This window comes from Haplochromis burtoni, unplaced genomic scaffold (genome assembly GCF_018398535.1).
Source record: "Haplochromis burtoni strain Fernald_Lab_line unplaced genomic scaffold, NCSU_Asbu1 Contig_130, whole genome shotgun sequence".
Taxonomy (NCBI): domain Eukaryota; kingdom Metazoa; phylum Chordata; class Actinopteri; order Cichliformes; family Cichlidae; genus Haplochromis; species Haplochromis burtoni.
Genome location: NW_024582491.1, coordinates 749,832 through 764,086, shown reverse-complemented (window position 1 = coordinate 764,086; position 14,255 = coordinate 749,832). Strand labels below are relative to the sequence as shown.

Sequence of the window (14,255 nt, the reverse complement as noted above, 5' to 3'; positions counted from 1 at the left end):
CGTATTCTCGGACCAGTTTGCGAATAGTTGCTGGCTATAACTGGATGAATTTCTATGGTTGCTTGCAGATTGCTAACCAAGTGGAAACTTGAGAAAGTGCAGTGTAAACCAGAAACGGAGACAGTTCACCTTCAAAGTAAAAGTTGCAGATGTTAAAAGATGTTGGTTTCAGTGGTATTGCACAACTTTTAGTTTGAAGCCCAGCTCTCTCAGTTTCTAGTTTCCATCAAACAGTTTCGCAACTGCTTAGCAAATGGTTGGCTAGTGTTTGCAGACAAGTCGATGTCTTCCATGCAGACCACAGGGAACTGTGCCAAATCTGCAACTGACCAAAGATGATAAAATCATATTATCTCTCTTTAATTAGTACTCTCACTGTTGTCTATTGGATCAGATGAATGATTGACATGCAGTTTAAGCTGTTGAACGTTTCAGTTCTCATTTGGTTGGTTGCCATATTTTCATAGTTTCTACAGAATGGAAAGAAAAGAGAATTATAACCTTACTCTGGCTGTGATTACTGATACAGTATTTCCATGTGATACCACCCATTTATTTACTTGATTAGCCTAAATTAGTTAATACGTTTGTGTATTTGTAGTAGTTTATTACTTAGTGACATCTGAAATGAGCAAAATTAGACCTATTAATTGTAACATTTTTCTGTCTACATTTCCTGATACATTTATAGCCACTCTGACAACAATTTGTTGAAACGTCTATTGCTCCCAATGTCTCATTCGTGGAAATTACAAATGAAAGGGTGACATGTTGTTCTTAACACCCAGCTCCTCATAGTAATGTTAATGTTACAGTTTAGCTGAATTGTGCCCAAACGCAGGCTCACACAGCAGCTAGCATGGCTATAACTACTTTCATTTGTTGCCTAGTGACACTGCTCTATTCCCAGTTTGCCTTTTTACTGTGTGTTATCATCTGTATGTACTCACTTGTTCACTGTGTTCTACTGTCTGACTGTCAGTGTCCACATGTAGGGTCTGCTCCCAGTCCGATACCTGTCATCATATAAACAACGTCTGCAAAAGAAATAACAGCTTTAATGCGATGAATCATTTCAATGTTGCAGCTAATCAATCTCAGAGACATGTATTTATGTTTTATCTCTTTTAAGTTCTTTTTAACTTTGTGCACAAATCATTTTCTCCTTCAACTGATGTTTTATATTAAATGAATATGCATTACCGTATGTGTTTTGTTGCACTACACAGACCTCTGAGATGCTGTCGTCATGTGCTTTGGCAAACAGTGTGATATGTTGGATTAGCCTGTTCAGCGAGGCGCATCAGTCTGCCCTCCCCTTGTGTTGCAGTTGCATAACACACAAGGAAGAGATTTGCTTTTGATTAGTGGTTCTACTGAGTGTAGTGAGATTTGTGAATTGAACGTATGGCAATAATGGAAAGCTATAAGAACAGCTTTGTGTATATACTTTATATGCCAGACTCCCTGACTCCAACTGCTATAGGGTGAAGGAGGATTTGCAGTCAAGTGACCTCCTTGCGGGTTTCTTTTCGTTTTTTTACAGGTTATTTTTCCCAATGGGATTTTCTGCATGACTGCACATTTATATGGTTGGTGGTGGGCATGTGGATGTCTTCTGTCTCCTCTTAGGACAGTGCATTGTTACATTCATAACCATATGGTGTGTGGGAGATGATTTCACTTCCCTCTCTGCCAGCCAGGTTTCTGCTGATTCCCATACGTGTGTGTTGCAGTTGGAACTTGCACAGAAATGCAAGACTTGCAATTGTGCAATGCCACATTATCTGTAATCCCAATTAACAGTATCTGACGTGCAGTGACAGAAATGCTTCATGCTGTTCCAAGCAGTTCTTGATAAGGATGGAGCAACAGTTCATGAGAAATCAGCATTTATTTACCCCTATGCTAGAATTTCACAAGAAATCCTAAAAGAAAACAATAATATTTTCCTTATTTCATGTCGTACACATGTGAGATCATAATATTGAATGTTAATTTTAAACAAGGGCAAAGTTCATATCAGGATATGTGAAAGTAATTCTTATCAAGCAAAATCTTTTCATTTTTTTTCTGCTCCAAGTTCTGTTTGACAGGGTTTACACCCTGTCCTCAATGCCAGCCCATTGTTATATATGGTTAGTAGATAATGTTCTTAACTGCCAGCTAGATTGCAGAGTGTCCCGGAACCTTCTTGCTAAACGCTCTCTAATGCTTTTATTAATATTACTGGTATATTTTAATTATAAAATGGGCCATTTTGCAGCCATAGGTCTCTGTCTTTATGCTATTGGATCGCTACTACTCACATTGCGTGCATCCCAAGCTTTAATCGCAATTTCTCACTGTAAAGGTTAGTGCAGAAATAGTACCACAGTCAGAATAAAATTTACTGTTTTGTTGTCCTTTGTTATAAACTTTGTTTTAAAATGATTTCACACCACATCAAATGTTCAGGACACCAAGTGCACTGACAGATTTTTCTGCAATAATCAATGTTCTCTCTGTTATTGGTAGCACAGAAATAGACCTGTAATATAGTGCGTAATCAAACACTAATGCCCCAGTACAACTCAAAACCTTGTTGACAGTCATGGGCCTTCCTCAGCTGACCTGCTGATTATCCATTTTATAAGCTGTTGTTATGTAATACCTCCAGCCCAGCTGCTGATATTAATATCACCAAAACTTCAACCCACTCATAAGAATGCATTCATGCACGGCTTGTTTTGATTGATTTGCCAATTCAGGAACTTTCATTGTTTCTAACCTTAGTTTATTTTAATGCCTTCAGCTGATTTTAGAAACTCAAGTTAAACAGTAATGGAGTTATTTAGAAATGTGTTTGAAACACTGACACAGTGTTCAGGGACTGTTTCCGTTTCCAGAGGAAGAACTTCTGAAGGGTTTGCCTTGGAAAGAGTTGTTGTTTTCTCTTCCGCCCAGGCTGTTGCTTCCTGAGTCTTCAGGAGGAAGGAATTCTCTCTAGTGCCTGTTATCCACACACAACATACACACCACACGCACAAACACAAATACCCAGAAACTGGTTGCATGCATGTAGAAGTTCTGCTTCGAAAGCAGCCACACCAGGTGGTCTACAGTAATGCATCTGTTTTATGGAAATATGTACATAAAGTGTTTCCACAGCGCTATATACAGCACAATAGATACACTATATAGCCAAAAGTGTTGGCTCATGTGCCTCACACACATATGAACTCAAGTGCAATGGCATTCTTAATCCATAGGGTTTAATGTGATTTCGGCCCACCCTTTGCAGCTGTAACAGCTTCAACAACACGTGAAAGACTTTCCACAAGTGTGCTTATGGGAATATATGACCATTCTTCCAGAAGCACATTTATGAGGTCAGACACCAATGTTGGACAAGAGGCCTGGCTCGGAGTCTCTACCCTTATTCATCCCAAAGGTGTTCTACCAGGTTGAGGTCAGGACTCTGTTTGGGCCTGTCAAGTTCTTCCACACCAGACTTGCTCATCCATGTCTTTATGGGGCTTGCTTTGTGCAATAGTGCGTAGTCATGTTAGAACAGGAAGGGGCCATCTCCACACTATTCGCACAAAGTTAAGCGCATGAATGTGTTCAAAATGTCTTGGTATGCATTAAGAAGCATTAAGAGTTTCTTTCACTGGAACTAAGGGGCCCGACTACAACTATACAACACCACACCATAATCCCCCGCCACCAAACTTGTCACAGTGCGGTCAAACTAAGTACCATTCTCCTGGCAACTGCCAAACCCAGACTCATCCATGTGGTTTTATGTCACCACATCTCTGCAAATTGTCCCGAGCTTGGACGCAGGTTCTTGTTAATTGCACAATATTATTTTTAGGTAATTATTTTAAACATGCTTTAAAAGTTTTCACAACATTGTGAATACGGACAACAGGACAGACTCATATGATGCCTATAACACACGCCCATAATCCAGTTATTTCGATGGGCTATTTTCGCTATAGAGACCCAAGCCATGTGTTATGCTGATTGGATTTGAAATCCAGATTTTTGAGGATTGATTAGTTTTAGTGCGAGCTTCGAGTGGCCACTCTGTTATATGGTTCTGTATGCATTTTTCATCCTGGATGATACAATTTTACTGCAGCATGTTTATTTATCTCCTGCGTTAAAAAATACTTCACAGCAGTCATCATCATCCGTCAGCGGTTATAATAAATACCATTTTCTCCCACCTCCTTTGCCAAATCATATTCTGAAAGACTTTGCATTCACCTTAAGGCATCATCAGCCAGCCCACTAATCCCAGGACTCAGACTTTAGTCTAATATGTCTTTCAGTCACTTTACCAGCCTGGCAGACTCGAAATTCTCTCTCCGAATGACTTTTCCTTGCACTCTGTAGCTTCTCTTCACCCTGTTTTTCTTTCTTTAGTCTCTTTCTCTGTGCCTCTGACTCATTCATACATAACCTTATTCACAGTAGTTCAACCCGAGGGTGCTTTTCTCTTGGCTGACCTCACCCCCACCCTCCACACATCCCCACCCTGTTCTGGGCCCCAATGCACTCCTTTCAACTGGCCAGCAGATGCTATTCAAATGATGTTATCATGCCAAAGCTGTTCATACTCACAGACTGGATGAGTGTAGGGAGGGAGGGGGGACAAGGAGGTTCTTTGGCCATTTTTTTGTCTCGCTGTCTCGTACTGGGCTCTGGCCCAGTTACACTTAATACAATGCAAACAACATTTTGGAAATGGTAGTGTAATGACCCTTCAACAAATGAGTATGTAATGCTAATGCTACAATTGCTAGTACAAAAAGAAAAACATACTTGCACCTACAGTGCTGCAAAAAGTATTTGCCCCCTTCATGATAACTTTGTTTTGTACATTTGACACCTCAAACAATTTTAATATTAGTCAAAGATAACTTAAGTAAATACAAAATGCAGTTTTTAGAAAGAAAGCCTTTAAGTTCATGCCAAAGTATATCAATGGGATGTTCTTGTCTTTCTTTATATCGTGTAATGATTTGTTATCTGTGAAATCTGTTAGCCTGCTTCACTATGTCAGAAATGTCCTATTTAGGTCATTTCTTGATTCTAGCTGTAAATTTGTATTTGTCAACTACAGTAAATTCAAAACAATCCAAATTTATCGTGTACACGGCTTTGTTTCACCCCCTCAGACCATTCATTTTCTGAAACAAGCTGTTTTAGCTCCCTTTGCGATCCCTTTAATTTAACACTTCTGATTGGCTGCCTCCTATAAGCAGATGTTTTGAACAGCCGTGTGCCTTGGATGGGGGGACTAGTTTCAGGAGTCAGAAGATACACCTCCTGTTGGCCATTAGAAAGAAAGCAGGTTTAAGGCACTTCCACCTTGTCTAAGTTTGGCAGACCCAAAGTAACATCCATCTCCTGTATGAAGTCTGTGGTTTTTTTTGCTGGGACCAGAACCGTCCTAGAGCCTTTGTCTTCCATATTCACACTCATAAATTACTGAACTGTACACATGTTTACACATGGATTTTGTTATGTCTGCACAGAGCCATTTCCCTGCTCTTATGTCTGGTTAACAAGCTGCTGACTAAAACATTCAAAATTAACCCCTCTTGTGTGAGTGGCATCAGTTTTCTCCTGCAAGTCTCCACCTCAAAACCACTTGAGTATCAGTGTGTTATTTCCTGTAAAAGGACATTTGTGGCACATTTCAACCAAACGCTGCTACCTGAAAGAATCAGGCTGATGTGCCTCATTAACTGTAGTCCATGTAGTGTCTCCAATAAAACACGGAGGTATAATCATACTGCTCCTTTTTTTGTATCTACAGCTTAATTTTACAGTATAATGACATTAAAACAGAGACACAACTGAAACTCAGCTGTTGTTGTCTCTTCTTCCCTAAATCAATGAAACTTGGTAAGTTTATGTGGGTATATTAATAATTTATTCACTCCCACACACTTATTTTAGTAGTCACGTCTTGAATAGATCACTGGGGTCCTGCAGAAATTGAGTATTGTTAGACGTTTGAGCATAAACAACAAGTGAACAGTTACCTCTGGAAGCCAACGCAACATATATGGAAGGTTTCGAACTTGAGCTTTACAGACAGGCACTGTACGGGCGGGTGAAGTGGTGATTTTTTTTTGTAACACATTTTTGAATAAGATTTGGAGAAACAGAAACTTTTTTATTCCACTTCTCCTTTTCTCTCTTACCTCTTCCTTCGCTCCAACTGCTCATCGTGAGTCTGTGTTTTAACACTAAGAATCTGTGTGTGCGTGTGTGTGTGTGTGTGTGTGTGCGTGCGTGCATTTGTGTGTCAGATGACCTATTGAAATCATTGTGGTGCAGAATTCCTGTTACCAAGGCAACACCGGCTTCTCCTTCTCGCACTCTCTCTCCCTGTGTCTTTTTCTCTGTCTCTTTATTTCTCCCTCTGTGACTCGCTGTCTGCCCTCCCCTTTTCATTTCCCCTCCACACCACAGCAAGGTCATGTGACTGCTGACGTCAGGCCTGGGAGGCAGGCAAGCAGTCTGAGAAGCAATTAGTTTGTGGGCTTTGAATAAACCTTCTCAGACTAGGAGAGTCTGGGAGTCAGTCACCGTCAGCTCTGCTTCACTCTCTCAGGCACTCTTCTCCTCCTACCCCCTCTCGACTGTTCTCCCCCCCTCCCCTCTCTCTCGTTCTTGCTTCATATTTGTTTTCTCTGGTGCTTTCTTTTATTCTCGCCTGTTGCTTCTCCTCCTCCTCCTCCTCCTCCTCCTCCTGCTGCTGCTGCTGCTGCTAGTGCCACAAAGTTAGTCTAGAGAGAAAGTGCTGGGTGATGGACTGCTGAACAGCTTGTACATTGCTACAAAGTGAGGTAAGCTTCCTGTGTTTTCTCTTTTGTGTGTGTGTATTGTGTGCTTTATCAACCAGCGGTTGCTTCTGGAACAGTGTGCAGTGAAGTTAAAGCTGGATCAAGGATGGCTTTCGTTTCGTGTACTTAAAACACGTACCCGTGCAAAAGGGAAGTGGCAAATGACACTGTGTGTGTGTGTGTCAAGAGTGCTTTTTTTTGTCACCTTTCAATCTAAACTTCGGAATGTATTAAGTGCAGAAATGCCGGGTGATGTCGGAGGGTTTCGAGGGAGATCCCCGCTCAGGGTCGGCTCTTGAAGACTAGTTGCTTTCTTTTGCAGCAAACACAGGCGGATCTGTTTTCGAAGCCCTTGCAGGAAGTGAGTGCACAGATAGAAGAGAGAAGGAAGGAGAGTGTGAACATTACATGGGGCCGTGTGTGGAGCTCCACATGGCTTTTTCTTCAAAGCTTTACTAATGTTACAGGCAGTAGTGTGGGCTGGAGCTTCGTACTCTGTCTGCCAGAGAGTCAGAGGCGGGGAAGTGGTGGGGGGCAGAGCAGCTGCCACCTGCCCCCCTCAGAGGGGATGGGAAAGCCTCAGAGAAATGCACTACAAAAATGGTTGTTGTTGTTTTTTTTTAAACAAATCAATAATGGAAAGATAGAAGAGCTTTTTTTGTCTAGAGGAGTTTATTTCTTTCTTCTTTTTTTGCTGACTTTTCTTGACAAGCTTGACAAGCTCCCCTTTTCACCACCAGACACCCCCCACCTCCCTGCATGCCTCTCACAAAAGCATGCCAGCTAGTATTTAGCCCAAATAGGGTGGAAAGAAGGGGAAATGCGGATAACAAGTGGTTTGGATCCACTCGTCAGTCCTCCTCCCTCCCTCTGTCTCTCTCGCTGCTTCTCTTAAACTGCGAGACTTTATCTCTTCCTCTCATCCTTTCCTCAGCAGTGCCTCCCTCCTCCCAAATGAATGAAGTGGAGATCGGCCAAAAGCATGTAACCGGTTTCTGTCACTGTATCTAAAGTGTCATCTAATGAAATGTCCGCCTCTGTACAGAATATTAGGGCACAAATTAGCACTCGCCTAATTGTGTGTGTGTGTGTGTACTGCATTCAAAGTGTGGTCTTTGTAGAATACCATAAATGGTCCATTTAAAAAGATTTTGTTATCTGTGAATGTTATTAGATAAGACGGTTTAGGCAAATAAACAGTACAGACATAAGTCACTCCTTTTTATGCCCCCTTTCAGCTGGATTATCAGCTGATTATTCCTAGACTGACCTCAAAAACATTGAAATTGAATGAATTTTGCCACGTAATAATTTGTGCAAGCTACAGTTGAAGGCATACGTTGCTCTACTTTAAGTGCAGCTTCCATGTTAAGCAGTCCCAAATGTCCTGTAAGCCTGAGGGTCTCACCTTTTTGCAAAATGGGCCGCATGAGTCAAGGGACAGAAAGAAATTATATCTGTCTTCATATCTGTTCAGCAGGCTGGGAATGTTGGCAGTATGAAAGCATGTTTGCAGAGAGGAGACACATATTAAAATACAGAGAAAGGTAGCAGTATACAGCTGAAAAATCTAATTCACGCCCAGATTGCAGTTTTATTCATTGTTCCGTGTGAGTGGCTGCGTGAAAACAGTGATTAACTGCATCTGATAGCTAAACTGTAAAACAGCTTTCCGTCTGTTTCTAAATCAAAAAGGGCCAAATGCCCCCAAAACTGAGGCAGGAATGCTCTTTTTCTACCATCATACATAAAATATGTCATCCAATGATAAATACTGATCTACTTTAAGGAACCCAGGCATACTAAATGCACTTTTTTGGCTTTAAATCTAACAATGCCTTAGCAAACAGTGCAATATTAGAGAATTGCATAATCATAATCATTAGTTGAAGCTGTTTATTTCTTAGGCTGCTGATGTGCTTCATCTGCTCTGCAGCTTCAGAGCTCTGTGCAAACATCAGCTGCATCACCTGTGTAAAAGTGCGAGTTTGCAAGCGTACACAGTGTGTATGCAAGCGTGTGTGTGGTTTCAGGTGTGTGACAGGAGTAGAGTTTGGCAGTTGGTTGTGTGCACATCACTGGCTCTGTTTCTGTTCAGTGCACATGAATGAGAACGTTATTGCTGGACCCAGGTGAGCGCAAATGTAGCCTCTCCAAGCTCGCGTGTATTTATATGTTCGGTCTCAGCTGATTTAATACGGTTATATCATGGAAAAAGTCGACCCTTCTCCCGTCTCGTGTTCTAGCAACCGAGCCCACACTCACACAGAGACGTTTGAGCGATGTGTTTATGCCCACATCCGCCGAAAAACCTGGAGAAGTTTAATTCTGCTACACACATGCTCAGCTGAACTGTACGAGCCAGGCTTCTATAACATCCTGTTTTGTACTTAAGGGAGTCTCATCTAGCACTGGTGGAAACTAACTTGAAGGCAGTTTATGTAACTGTTGATTTATGGCCAAAGGCAGGGAGAAAGAGAAAAAAGTAATTTAAGTGAGAAATATACAGAGATAAGAGAACAGACAGACACTTAGGAAGGCAGTTGGATGTTTTTCCGGTCTGGATTGCTCTTACTTTGTTCAACCTAGAAGTCTTCAAGACTTCAAATACTAATTCAGTGCTCACTTTAGGTTTGAATATAAAAAATATTCTTAGATGGTATAAAAAGGTATTAAAAGTCTTGGATTTGAATCCACCGTCTGGCTGGGCCCTTCCTATCTGGAGCTTGAATGTTGTTTCTGTGCCTCTCAAGGTCCCAACACAACAGATGTTCATCAAACATATCAATTACCTACATTTTCAGAAACATTTTCAGCCTGATCATTTCAATATAAAAGAATGTAAAAAAATATATATGTATATAAAAGTTTAATATAAAATTTCTCAACGCTTGATTTTGCTTGAAAGTTAGATAGCACAATCTGCACTAGCATATTTGAGTCTATTATAATGTTCCAGTAGAATGACATCATCATCTAACAATTTCTATTTGACTTTTATAGGAAGATTTGGTGTCTGATAGCAACATATCCAAAATTTATGATATTATATCATAAATGATATCATATCTTCTGCAGCCTCAGAATGTGTAGTCTAATAATTGTGACAGAAAGTCTATTCTATAATGTGTGTCTCATGCACTAGGCTAACTTATGTATGAACCATTAATCCAGTATAGCCTTAACTATGGAAGCACAAAAATTGATGCTTTCAACATGACCCCATCTTCATCACAAAAAGATTTTTATGAGGAAAATAACAGTGGAAACTTCAAAATTGTATCGTCACCCTGTAATTTCTTCCGGGAAATCAGAGACAGGCAGGCTGGAAGCATTTGGTGAGCTGACATGGGATGACCCATGGTAAAAATGTCAAATAATGAGGTCAGTGTGTGTACACGTAATCCCTGTGAGGCAAAAGCTCAGGCTTTAGACTGCTCTAAACACTTAGTTATGTAAGAAAGTTATCAGCACTTTTCCTTGCTTTACTAGAGAAAAACTCAAAACAACAGTGGCTACATTTTCTTTTTTTTTTTGAGCCCATCAGTAGCTAAACAGCATCATGTTTATTTGTTCACGCCAATTCTCAGAGGACTTTTTAGTCAGCAGAGCACTGATGAAAGCGAATTTTCAGCTAGGCTAAAGCTAAAAGCAAAGGTTGTTTAATTTATAAAAGAGTGTGCTGAGGAGTCAGAATATAACAATATAAGCTGTATGTGAGATTAAATGACTTGTCACATGTTGCTTATAGCAAAGCTGCAAGTGCTGCAAGCTGAATTTGTACATATAAAAGCAGCTGTGAGTGATGACACAGGGAGATATGTAACCTTTGGTATTTCCTGACAGCACAGGTTCTTCACATCATCCGGCCTTTCAGTGCCTTTGTGTCATGCAACGATAGCAAAGCATATACATACAGTTGTTATTTGAAAGACTTTATCCACCATATTCAGGCAAAAAGTGTAACATTTACCAAAACATGTCCTGCTGTATCTTTGTTCCTGCAGATGTTCTGGACCTGATTTTCTTTTTAAAACTGTCAATCAGTATGAGACAGGATGGTTTTTGGTTGGAGTTTTGAACCTCTGCACCTGCAGGTGGAGGAGATGGTGCCTATGAGTAGCATATTCTGATTGCCGAGGTGAAGCCAGAGGACAGCCCGTGAGAAGAACGTTAGCTTAACCTTCTGGTTTGAGTAATGGTAGCCTTAAAGGGACAAGAGTTAAAATGCTGAGGATTGCTCAGAGTAAGATAATTAGGGATAAAAAAGGATTTATTTTGATCACTTTATCATGAAAAATTGTTATAGCCCAAGAATAAAAGTAGAACGTAGTGCTGTAAAGACACGCTATGCCGGGTTCATTGGAAAGTTAGCAAAACTGCCTTGTTGTCGTGTGCAAACAGGAGAACATGCCACAAAATCAATAAAGGGCTGCTCATGCAAACACGCAGCGCCGCTGATGGTTTGTTTAATGGCGTAGAAACAAAGTGTTATGCTATAATTTCTGCTTTTGTGTAGCACGTGGCTTTAATTTGAGGTGGAAACACTTTGAAAGTATGGGCCCACTCATATAAACACGCAAGAGTGCTACTCGCATCAGTGCTAACATCTAAAAGATATGCATAACAATATAGATATTCACTGTTGCACTTTTAGTCAGACAGAATTTATTTGTTTCTGTGTGTGTGTGTGTGTGTGTGTGTGTGTGTGTGTGTGTGTGTGTGTGTGTGTGTGTAGTGTCCCAGTGTTACTGATGGAGCTGGTGCCGAGAAACACGTTTGACTTGAGTGTGGAAATGTCAGTGGCTTTGATTACTGCACTTAGGCAGCTGTGACATTTTTCACTACTTTACGTGCACTCAACGCAAAGGTCAAAACAAAAAGTACCGGGCCACTTAAGAGGCAATTACACTCCTCTGCCGAGGCGTTGTGGTTTGAGTTTGAAGTTCGCTCTGGGTGAAGCGTTCCTGCTCATTGACTGTTAATGCGCCATCAAGCTAGATGGATGCGTCGCACATTCATTACGTACAGCCGTGTTTTGTTGTCATCACAATCGATGCACATTGCTTTCTTTAACCTTCACTGTTACACCGTCACTGCCAACAAACACTGTCTATGCTGCCGCTGGTACATGCACTTAGAAGGTGCACGTCTGTCTGGAAACTCTGGTTAGTGTCGTTGCAAAGACAGGTCGAATTTAGTCTTTACTTGTCAAGAGCACGTTTCCTTTCATGTCATTATTAATTCAATTTAATTCAGTTTTATTTATGTAGCACTGAATCACAAACTGAGTCTCCTCAAAGCGCTTTATATTATAAGGTGAAAACCCTGCAATAATGTGCTGTTACACTGGATTATGTATGACTTTTGTGATCAGATGGAAAATCGCAGCAAAAATTTTCTGGCACAACTTCACCTGCTTCCAAGGTGCATGGAGAGGATGAAAGAATTCACAAGGCAGGAACTCCAGCAACACTTGAGGGAAGATGAACAACTTTAATAATTGACCAGATGGGATACATTATTACATGCCTGGCTGTCTGAGAATAGAGGCTTCTAGCACTGGGACCTGTGTATTTTCAAAGACTGTCAGAATTATGACATTTACGACAGATTTCCTAAACGGACTAAAATAGCGCGTTAGTGGAATCCCATAATGGCGCTCGTAGGTGTGGTTAGTTTTATGGGTGATTTGCAAAGGCTGCCCTGTTTTCTGAACACTCACTGGTGCACTCACAGTTCATTTCAATATCAAATGCAAAAAATAAATTTTTCTGCACAGAAAAATCAATTTGTGCGCGTGATCTAAATATTCTTCTGTTTATATTTTGTCCTGTGAAAAAGGAACTCCCAGAAAAACATATGAAACAAGTTAAGTCGCAAAAATCTCAGATTTCCCACCACTTACACTCTGTGATTGCGCTCTCTGTAAATAGCGACAGTACTTTTTAGTGCAACACGTTAGTATATTTGACCACAGGTCTATTAATGGACGTAATTACTTCACCGTGGCTTCGAGAGTTGCTCTGGAGTGACAGTCTTCAATTTGGATTTTCAATTTTTTAATTGAAAAAGCAAAAACACTTTGAATATAATGTGTTAACATTTATTTTTAGGCTTTATTTGAGCGACAGTTTATATGTGTTGGACAAAAGAGAATGGCAACGGTAATAAATTGATCCCAAAAACAAAGTGTGCTCCAGAGCAGCTTGTGCAGATACTTTAAGCTCCCATTCCCTTTTGAATGCATTCGTGTCTGTGATATACATGTTCAGTGAGCGCTTGCTGACAGACACGTGATTATGGAGGTTTAGAGGGACAGCTGGTCGGTCAGGCTCTTTGTCATTCTCCAAAGGGCTTCTTTATGAAGAGGTCATAGGTCACTGAGCTGAAATCCAGCCCCAGAGGAGAGCAGAGGGCTCTGAAGGATCGCCTGCAGCTAAAAGGTCCCACAGAAGGTTACGCTCACAGATCATTTTTGAAGGATGGCCGTGGTCTATAGGCTCCCGTGTGTTGGTGGGGAGGAACTATGGGAAACAGATGTTCTATTTTTAGCCGCGGAATGGAATTCACACGCGCACACTGTCATGCTAGACGCGGGACACAAAAGATGGGAGTTCCTCGCTGGATAATACTCGTCTTAGGTTTACTGAGAAGTTTTCTGTGTGTGCTTGAGAATGTTTATCTGAGTTCATTTCACTACACTGCACACTCCTACTTTCTGCTTACACTTTGTAAATTATCTTCAGGGTGTAAAACAATGTGAAAGCACAAGAAACTTTACTTTTCTATCTTTAATCGTCTTATTTGCTGCGTTCCCCATGGGGGCTTTGCAAGTTAAATATTTCCATATTTCTTGAATGTGTGGTTAGCAGTCTTGGCATTCCTTCCACGAATGTATTTGTTGTCCTTGAGTTTCAGCTCTCATACAGTGAAGTATTAAGAAAGTAAACTTTTGCCAGCAGAACAACACTGGCCAGACGCTACATACTTGTGGTTGCTTACTCACTTGGGATAATAATGATGGCTGTCTGAAATAAAAATCTATAATTTTGTTGGGTTGTTGTTTTATTTTATTTATTTTGCTCTACTACAAAGAAACCTTTAATGTTGACTGTCTCTAAACAAAAGAGAAAATCATCCATGTGATGCAACATAGCGTTTCATGTTAGCAAGATGCAGACGATGATGCCGTTAGAAAACGAGCTCAGAATATTTGAGTAGAGACCGATGGCCTGACTCCGATGAGGAGCTTAGAAGCACACACGGTGAGGATTGAAAATAACACAAAGTACAACAAAAGCAAGTCAAACGTGTTGCTTAAAAATTGAGAGCTTGAAAGAAATGAATGTGGTATAAATAAGTGGCTCTTATTTTTTACTGTTGTCGGTCTTATCAGACCAT

At 40.7% G+C, this 14,255-nt stretch overlaps 1 protein-coding gene across 3 annotated transcripts in view; it reads left to right on the top strand.

Annotated features, from left to right (window-relative positions):
• Positions 1 to 14,255, top strand: part of ncalda (neurocalcin delta a) — a 62,619-nt gene that overhangs the window by 21,359 nt on the left and 27,005 nt on the right. The window contains exon 1 of one of the 3 annotated variants that reach the window (XM_005930178.3): positions 6,543 to 6,854. The exons of the other annotated variants lie outside the window; for them this stretch is intronic. The gene's annotated coding sequence lies outside the window, so the exon portion shown is untranslated. Of the gene's footprint in view, positions 1 to 6,542; positions 6,855 to 14,255 lie in introns of those variants that run through there. 3 annotated transcript variants of the gene reach the window in all.